Genomic DNA, 9,360 nt, shown 5'->3' on the forward strand with positions numbered 1-9,360 from the left:
TGGACGGTATATATTTCTTTGCAGCTAAGGAATCCATGATTGTTGCGGGCAATTTGTGCCACGGCACAGAATAGGTCTCAGGTGGTGCTGAGGGCAGGACTGGCGGGTCTCTCTGTGGCAGAGTTGGAGATATTCGGCCAGTGAATGGAGTGAAGGATGTTGCAGCTTGTGAATCTATGGATAGTTAAAAAAAGAAATAATAATTATAAAAAAGTTCCATTCGGCTTGATCACTGCAATGCATTTCTTTCTGGCGTGCCAAAGAAAATAACTGACAGACTACAACTTGTTCAAAATGCGGCAGCCAGAGTTTTAACTAAAACTAAGATGAGAGGAAATATTACTCCAGGATTGAGTTTTAAATTATTTTACTTGTTTATAAAGCTCTAAATGATCTGGCACCTTGTGCCTCTATGACCGCCCTTTCAATGTACCTACAATGGCATAGAAAAGAATACGGCGAAGCAGCATTCTGCTTCTACGGGCCGTCAGCATGGAATAAACTCCCATTGCACCTAAGTAGGGATGTCCCGATACCACTTTTTTGCTGACCGAGTACAAGTACGAGTACTTCATTTTGAGTACTCGCCGATACCGAGTACCGATACGAGTACAATTAATAATACAAAATGTCTTTAAATTACGTTTTTTTTTTATCAGATGTTCCTCACTTTCTGGCTGTATATAACACATTAAATTGCATTGCTTTCCCAGAACATGGCACAACTGCCACACATTTCACTTTCTTTTTCAGGTTTAGCCCATGGAAATTCCTGTACTGTGCATGATCTTCTAGATCTGCTATGCTCAAACATTTTGTATTTTTACTTTTGATACTTTAAGAGAGAGAAAGGCGAAGTGGCGGAACACACAGGGTACTCGGGCGCTTGTGAGCAGTATCTGACGAGTACCGATACCGCAAAATAGGCCGGTATCGGGGCGAGTACCGATACCACGAGTACCGATACCGCATCCCTACCTAAGAGCACACGCTTTAAAGAGGTGGTGCCATAGTTTTGTACTTTTTCTGTTTTTCATGTGTCTAGGAGGTTGAAAGTACTTCATTAGACCCCCTGGTGTGTGTTTTTTTTACCTTGTGGTCAAAGGTGTCAGTTAAAAAACACAGATACTAAGTATGTCACAGTATCAACTCCTCCCCAATTACCATTCACCCAACACTGTGGGGTGTGGCTATATCAGCTGGGTCACCACCCACCATGACATCCATGCATACTTAATGAACTGGGGGTGTGGCCACATAAAAACCCAATTTTAACTCTTTCTGTATACTTTTTTGGAAAAAATCTTCCTCCTAGTATAATCATAATACCTGATAATCATGTTTTAGAGGGGGGTAAAATCATGGCACCACCTCTTTAAAGCACAGCTCAAGACCTGTTTCTTCACTCTTGCTTTGACAGTGTAGCTGATCTTGAAATCCCTTTGCTGTCATGACCACATTGTTTTTAATGTTATTTTGTTTTTACTTTTCTTTTCTGCTTTATTGTTAATCATGTGTACCTTTTCTGTTAAGCACAGCTTCATTTCTGCTCTGTAAAGCATTTTGAGCCGCATTTCATGTCATGAAAGGTGCTATACAAATAAAGTTTATTATTATTGCAACCGTAGGTATTCTACAGCACTATTTGATTAGTAAACTATATCTATTGTGATATGACATGTTGTCTTTTCCTGATTTTTAGGAATGATTTGAACTTACCAGACTACAGGTAATATTAATATATAATAAGGTGATTTGATTTTATATGTGTTGACTAGTACTGTGAGGAGAACAACTTACCGGATTGGACAGCGCTGAAGACTCTCACAAAGCCACCTGTTTTGGGCTGCTTGGCCTCCGAGCTTTGCTCCTGTAATGTTAATAGCATTAGGCGTGTTGTCACCAGGACATGATTTGAGTCTGTTGTCAAGGACCTCATAAATGAACCACTTTTATTTTTTGATTAAGAACTGCAAACACATACCGTAGCTAAACTAGTAAGACGCCTCAGGGCGACAATTCTTGACCAGTTCTCGGCCAGTGATATACGTATATCTGACCAGTTACCCATATATGAAGATTCCTGCATGATAGTCAACAAAGTGATGTCCGAACATGCCCATATATGGGCATTACCAAATATGGGAATTCCCAGATATGCCCTTGATATTGATGACATCGGGAAAGGGATCTCCATATATGGGCATAAAATGGACAAGGACCTAATTAAATTGTGACCCGGGAATGCCCATATATGGGCATGTTCTGAAACCACATTGTCGACTATATGGGCATAAAATATATGGGCATAATAAAAAATGGGCAAGCCAGAGTGTGATGTCAGAGCAGCAAACCCATTCTGTTAACACCCAAGTGGCCAAACTCGTTCAGTAACGAGACAAGGCCACTGGAGGTCGCTGTGCCAAAACTCAGTTGTCTCGTCTCTCAACGAGACAAAGGGTTAACTTTGTTACATGCAGCTGCATCCGTCCTGTGTACCCTGTGAGAGACGCTGGTCCATACGTCATAACATGGCTCGCACAGAAACAAAATGGAGGATCTAGGCTGCATTGATTTATATTCTATGCTGAAACATAAAAAGGGCTTTATCTCTGAATAAGGTGCAAAGAACGCCAGGGAAGCAGAGATCTGCCTGTTTTCATGGCGACACTTTACCGCGATGGTCGGGCCCGGTTTGGATTTTAGTTTCGCGAGCGTTTGTAAACAAATGGATTATCTTCCTCAATCGTCAGTGGACACTCACGTGCACACGCACGAAGCTTCCGAGGCTCTTCAAAATAAAGCGTAAGTGAACGGCGGCAGCAGCAACAGCTAGAAATGTTATAAACCTTGGCTTCCGTTGTGTTAAGAGTGGTTCCCCTGAACAGTGACATCAGAGCATAATGTCAGAGCTGGACAATCAGCTGGATTTTAAAACTGAGAGGGTTAGACTTGTCGCTAGACAGTATCTTCAGAAATATTCAGCAGAGCTGAAATTTTCTGCAACTTACTATCATGTGGGAGCCCAGATTATCTCCTATTTTGCACACACGTAAATACATTACAGTGATGTTACTAGGTTTTCAATGTAATGGGTCCCGGGACCCACAGGTGGTCATTCAAACGGGTCCCAGAAAAGTTTTATGAGTCCTCAATACAATGTTTTCGAGCGATGTGAGCTTGTAGATCGGCTATTTTCAAAATGTTTGCCTATTTCTTATTTGTTTTACAATTTGGCTAATGTTTGAACTTAGAACTACTAAAACTACTAAAACATGAGCCCCTAATGAATTCGGGTGCGCAAAATGGCGTCGGACGTCGGTGGAATCAAAACATTGGCGTTTCTATCGCCTGTTTTTTAGACTTTCTACGTGGATTTTATTTGTGTTAACGTAGGGTAAAGTAGGATGCTTTCACCCATGAACAATGGTGGTGTCTGTGGAAATTTAAAATGTTTTTCTTTTACCGCGACGCGGTAAATTATTTTAACATGGACTCCAATGGAGGCGCATCCCCGGGACCCCAGGACCATGACATGAATGGGTCCCTGGGCGACTTGAATGAGTTTTTGATGCGGGATGCGCACATAATGACATCACTGACATTACTTCTCGATATACTACATTAAACAAACGTTATTCCATAAATACACAATAGAATAGTGGTTGGTTGCAGACCTACCTCTTGATCTTGGGTTTTTAAGGTACTTTTCAAATCATCTTGTTTAGACTGCAGTGCAGCCCTATCTCCCTCTGCTGGCCTCTTCTTGAAGGTTTGGGCTCTATTCAAATTGTCAATTCTGTTTTCTAGCTGTCGCAAGAGAACTCTAAAACCGTTTGTCACCGTTTGTTTATCTCCAAAGGGATAAGTCTCTTGGAAAGACAGAGGGTATTGATCTATCATCTTCTGGGTGACTTCCCGCAGGTGTTTTCTACCAGGTCTCTGTCCACGGTGTTTACTGATGAGATCATCAACAACGATCCGAATCATGTCTAATCTTTTGTTCCCCGGTATCCATTGCTTTGCAGTGAAGGAATCCATGATTGCTGTGGGCATTTTGTGCCATGGCACGGAATAGGTCTCAGAGGACGGGGAGTCGGCTGTCTCAGGTGGTGTTGAAGGCAGGCCTGGCAGGTCTCTCTGTGGCGAAGGTGGTGTTGAGGGCAGGACTGGCAAGTCTATCTGTGGCAAAGGTGGAGCAGGTGGTGTTGAGGGCAGGACTGGCAGGTCTATCTGTGGCGAAGGTGGAGCAGGTGTTGTTGGGGGCAGGACCGGCAGGTCTCTCTGTGACAGAGGTGGGGATGTTGGGCCAGGGCGTGTGAAGGGTGTTGCAGCTTGTGAATCTATTGATAGTTACCGGCAAAAACAAAGTTCCTTTATGCCAATGGTGATCCTCAGAACTGACATTGAGAATGGCATTCAATTAACAAAATGAATTAAGCAATCGATTAAGAAAACAAACACAGAATGCGTCACAATGCAACAAAATGTGAATTTGCCGATTTTGTTAGGAATGATTTGAACTTAGCTGACTGTAATATAAATATATAATACAGTGATTTGATTTTGTAAGTGTTGTATTGCACTGTGCAGGAGAAAAACTTACCGGCTTGGTCAGCACTGACGAGTCTCAAAAGGCCATCCGTTTTGGCCTCCGAGCTTTGCTCCTGTAATGATAATAGCATTTGGCTTGTTGATGCTTTAAAGGTGATACACCATGCATTTAAAAAGTATTTATGTCATATTGTTTATGTCCCACAAACGTTTTTCAAAAGGTTTGAGGCTAAATTACCACTCCTGAATAGAGAACCTCTCATTTTTGGATGGCTCTCAGAGCATTTTCAGCTGCAGTACCACCTTTGGCCTGAACTGCGCCTCCCCCCCCCCCTTCACAAACGGCCGTTTATGACGTCACAAACGGCAGCAAATCTGGACAGCCTGTTTTGAGAACCCGTGGGATGCTTTTAACCTCCACCTTCCCAAAACCAGAGAAAGACACAACGGTCTGAAATGGGACTTTGTGAGGATAGAAGGTGCTAGTGGGACCCCAAAAAAAGGTTTTAAAATAGGAAAAGTGAATTTTCATGGTGTATCACCTTTTTAACCAGGAATTGATTTGAGTCTGTTATAACTGAACCACTTTTCTTTTTTGATTAAGAACTGCAAACACATACTGCGGCTAAATCGTAGTCATGTGCAAGAAGGTTAGGATAGTTTGTTGAAAACACTGTCACCTTTAATACTGTGATCAGTGGACACTTCAGGGTGATATCCATATTGGATTTGGCCACTATGGTGAGCTCGGGTACCACAGTTAAAGAATATGCCCTGGGCTGCATCTGGGAAAAATGTGGTCTCTTTTAGACTGATTGGCGTGAAATATCCCTAAGGGCCTGGACTATGGCCATTTTTCACAATATAAATAATATTAAAGTGGTTCCTTCACAATTTATATTAAATCAGAATATGTCATTGTATTCCCCATATATGAATAAAAAAAAAAAAGGAAATTTCAGACAATGCTCTACCTTGTTTAGTAAAACTTCATAGTGGTGGCCAGATTTGGATTAAACGCACCTTAATACCCCTACAGAACCTGTATGCCATGAATTAACATGGTTTGCCGGGGCTAAGATCTTTGGAAAACTGACCTAGTCTAAATAAAAGATAATCGCCTAGAAAATAGTGGATGGTTGCAGCCCTACCTGGTGATGGTGGGTTTTTAAGGCACTTTTCAATCCTTCTGGTTCAGACTGCCGTGACTCTGTTCCCTCGACATCAGGCTGCCACTCCGCACATCCGTCACCGTCTGAATATCTGGACCTTTTCGTTCTTGGAACTTCACCCTCTGCTACCTCTGCTGGCCTCGCTTTTATTCGAATTCTCTTCACATTTTTAACTTTTCTGTGTAGCTGTGAAAAGAGAAGTGTATAACCGTCTGTGCCACCCGGTCTGTCTCCAGTGGGCTCAGTGTCTATGAAGGAGAGAGGGTATCGATCTATCATCTTCTGGGTGACATCCTGCAGCTGCGCTCTATCGGGAGTCGGGTGTTTACTCATGAGATCATCAGCAACGATCAGAAGCATCATTTCTCTTTCTTCTGTCGGGATGTATTTCTTTGCGGCGAGGGATTCCATGATCGTTGAGGGCATTCGGCTCCATGGCACAGAATAGGTCTCAGAGGACGGGGAGGCGGCGGTCTCAGGTGGTGTTGAGGGCAGCATCGGCAGGTCTCTCTGTGGCAGAGGTGGAGATGTTGGGCCAGGGCTTGAGAAGGATGTTGCAGCTTGTAGATCTATGAACAACATACAGTACATCCTCATCAGTGTTACCATTAATATACAGGTTCTCAGAGTCTGGTTTGGGGACCACCAGGGGAACAAATGGGCCCTTAAAAGGACTATAACTCAAGAGTGTACTCATGGAACTGTAAGGGTCAGAGTTACTGGCAAAAAAAAGGTTAATTTGTACCAATGACGATCCTTGGACCTAAATTGTCAATTTGTTATTTTCTCAGTTATACAATGTCTGACAAATTACTTAATAAATAATGCTTAAAATAATGCTTTTCTGTGCGGAGTTTGGATGTTCTCCCTGTATCCCCTAGCGTAGGTACCCTCAAAAAAATCATGCAGTAATCCTGGTCTGCATACTGCCTCCCCCTGGCCGCATGAATGAGGGGAAAGGAACTGGAACTGATTTTGTACGTGTTGACTAGTACTGTGAGGAGAAAAACCTACCGGCTTGGACAGTGCTGAGGAGTCTCACAAAGCCACCTGTTTTGGAACGCTTGGCCTCCGAGCTTTGCTCCTGTAATGTTAATAGCATTAGGCTTGTTGTCGCTTTCATCATGATATGATTCTAGTCTGTTACCTCATGATATGATTCTAGTCTGTTACCTCATAACTTTTATTTTTTTGATTAAGAACTCTAAACACATTCATGTGCAAGAAGGTTAGGCAGTTTGTTGAAAACACTGTCACCTTCAATACCGTGATGTGTGGGCACTTCAGACTTTCCACAAACTGCACAGTCTCATTATAATCAGCCGGATTTGAAAACTGTGAAGCCCCTCTCAGAGTGTAGTCCGCGGTGATGGTTTATCACCGTGGTGTAGTCTTTTTTAAGTCAGAAAACTACAACAGCCGCAGTGAAGAGCCATCACCGCGGACCTAGACATCTCTCCTCCGTTTTTCTTTCAGACATCTCTCCATCACACCGTTCAGTGATTGGTCGATCTTGACCAATCAGTGTGCCCCCTGGTGTTAGAGCCACAGAGGCGCGATGATATGACTTCACCGTGAGTCCGTGACTATGATGGCCATCACATTTTTAGGTGATAGCTTATCACCTAAAAGGTGAGGTGATAGCTCTTCACCCCAGACTCTGATAAGGGCTTGAGAGGGTTAGACTAAAAATCTCTTGTTGCTAGACATTATCTACGGAAATATTCAGCAGAGCTGAACATCTCGGTAAAACTACAAATCATGTGGGATCCCAGATCATCTCCCATTTTGCACGCACGTAAATACATTACTTCTCGATTACAATATTAACCAAAGTGAAAGTATTCCATAAATACACGATAATCGCCAAGAGAATAGTGGATGGTTCCAGCCCTACCTGGTGATCTTGGGTTTTTAAGGCACTTTTCACTCTGGTTTCTAGCTGTCGAAAGAGAACCATGAAGCCGTTTGTCACACGCGTTATATTTCCAAAGGGAAAAGTCTCTTGGAAAGACAGAGGGTATCGATCTATCATCTTCTGGGTGACTTCCCGCAGGTGTTTTCTACCGGGTCTCTGTCCACGGTGTTTACTGATGAGATCGTCAACAACGATCCGAATCATGGCTGCTCTTTTGTTCGTCGGTATGTATTCCTTTGCAGCGAGGGATTCCATGATTGTTGAGGGCATTTGGCTCCATGGCACAGCATAGGTCTCAGAGGACGGGGAGTCGGCTGTCTCGGGTGTTGTTGGGGGCAGGACCGGCAGAGGTGGAGATGCTGGGCCAGGGTCTCGGGGCCTCTTGGAAGACGGGGAACCGCTGGGATCCTGGGTGATGGAGAGACGAGAAAACAGTCAACAACGATACAGAAAAGGTTATCATTATTAAAACCCCCCAAAAAAAAAATATATATATATATATTAGTGCTGTCACAATTATTACATAATAGTCTAATCGCAATTATTTGACATAATCGCAAATATTTTGTCATAATCGTCATAATCGTGAATGTTGAAAAATGTTCATACATTTACAAACATTTTCAGAAATAGTGGAAATAGCAGATCTACAAGCTCACAACGCGTCGTAGATCGGCTATTTCCACTATCAATGTTATTTTTTAAGTAGAAAGTTGTCAAATATGTCAGTCATTTCTTTGTATATTTAGGTTATGTGTCATATCTGCCATGTGCAACTTCAAAGCCTAAAGGCCAAACAGAAATGTAATTATCAACGACAAATACACAATTAAATCGTTAATCGCAATTATTTGAGTGACAATTAATCGTCATGTAAAATGTCATAATCGTGACAGCCCTAATATATATATATATATATATATATATATATATATATATATATATATATATATATGTTTATATTAACCACAGAAACTCTATAATGTATGAGTCACCGAAAGAACACATTTCAAGTTAAAAGGGAAATTAAGACGATACATACCAGTGATGAATTCATCTTGGAAAAGCAGGATTTGTGCCATGATCTTGAACACACTAAAAGCATGGTGAAATGAAAGGTTAGCGAGTCATGCTAATGTTTTTGTGCACTGTACTAAACAACAATGACAACAACAACAACAACAACAACAACAAAAAATTGTTTAAGTGACGTGAATACGAACATTTGCATTTTAAATCAAGCCATTCGAAACTGGAGGCAGGGCCACAGCATTCTTCACAAATGTCCAAAGCGTTGGCAACTGCGTTGACAACTGTGCTGGTAACTATATGGAGGCACTGAGGAACCAAAACAAATGAAGAAGACTGTAAATAATATGCAATATAAACATTAAGCCACAGGTATGACAGATTATAACAACAAGTAAATGGATATGCTTGTACACTTAAAGCTATACTGTGTAAGTTGCTCAACTAGTGGTCAGTAGCAGTAGAGCAAACCGCGGTCGCGTCTGCTTTTTTCGGCCGTTTTTCGGACCGGGCATTCAGACCACCGCGTCCGCCTCGCCTCGCCGAGACCTATCCATAGAGGTCTTTCGTGTCCCTCTACGAGCCTCGGTTGGGGAGTTACATGCTAGACTCCTAGCCCAGTGTAAACACTGCAGTGTACTTCCTGAAGAGCTTTGATTTTTTGAGGGAGACACGTGTACAGAATGA

The sequence above is a fragment of the Nannobrachium achirus genome (genome assembly GCF_963921795.1).
Source record: "Nannobrachium achirus genome assembly, chromosome: 9".
Taxonomy (NCBI): domain Eukaryota; kingdom Metazoa; phylum Chordata; class Actinopteri; order Myctophiformes; family Myctophidae; genus Nannobrachium; species Nannobrachium achirus.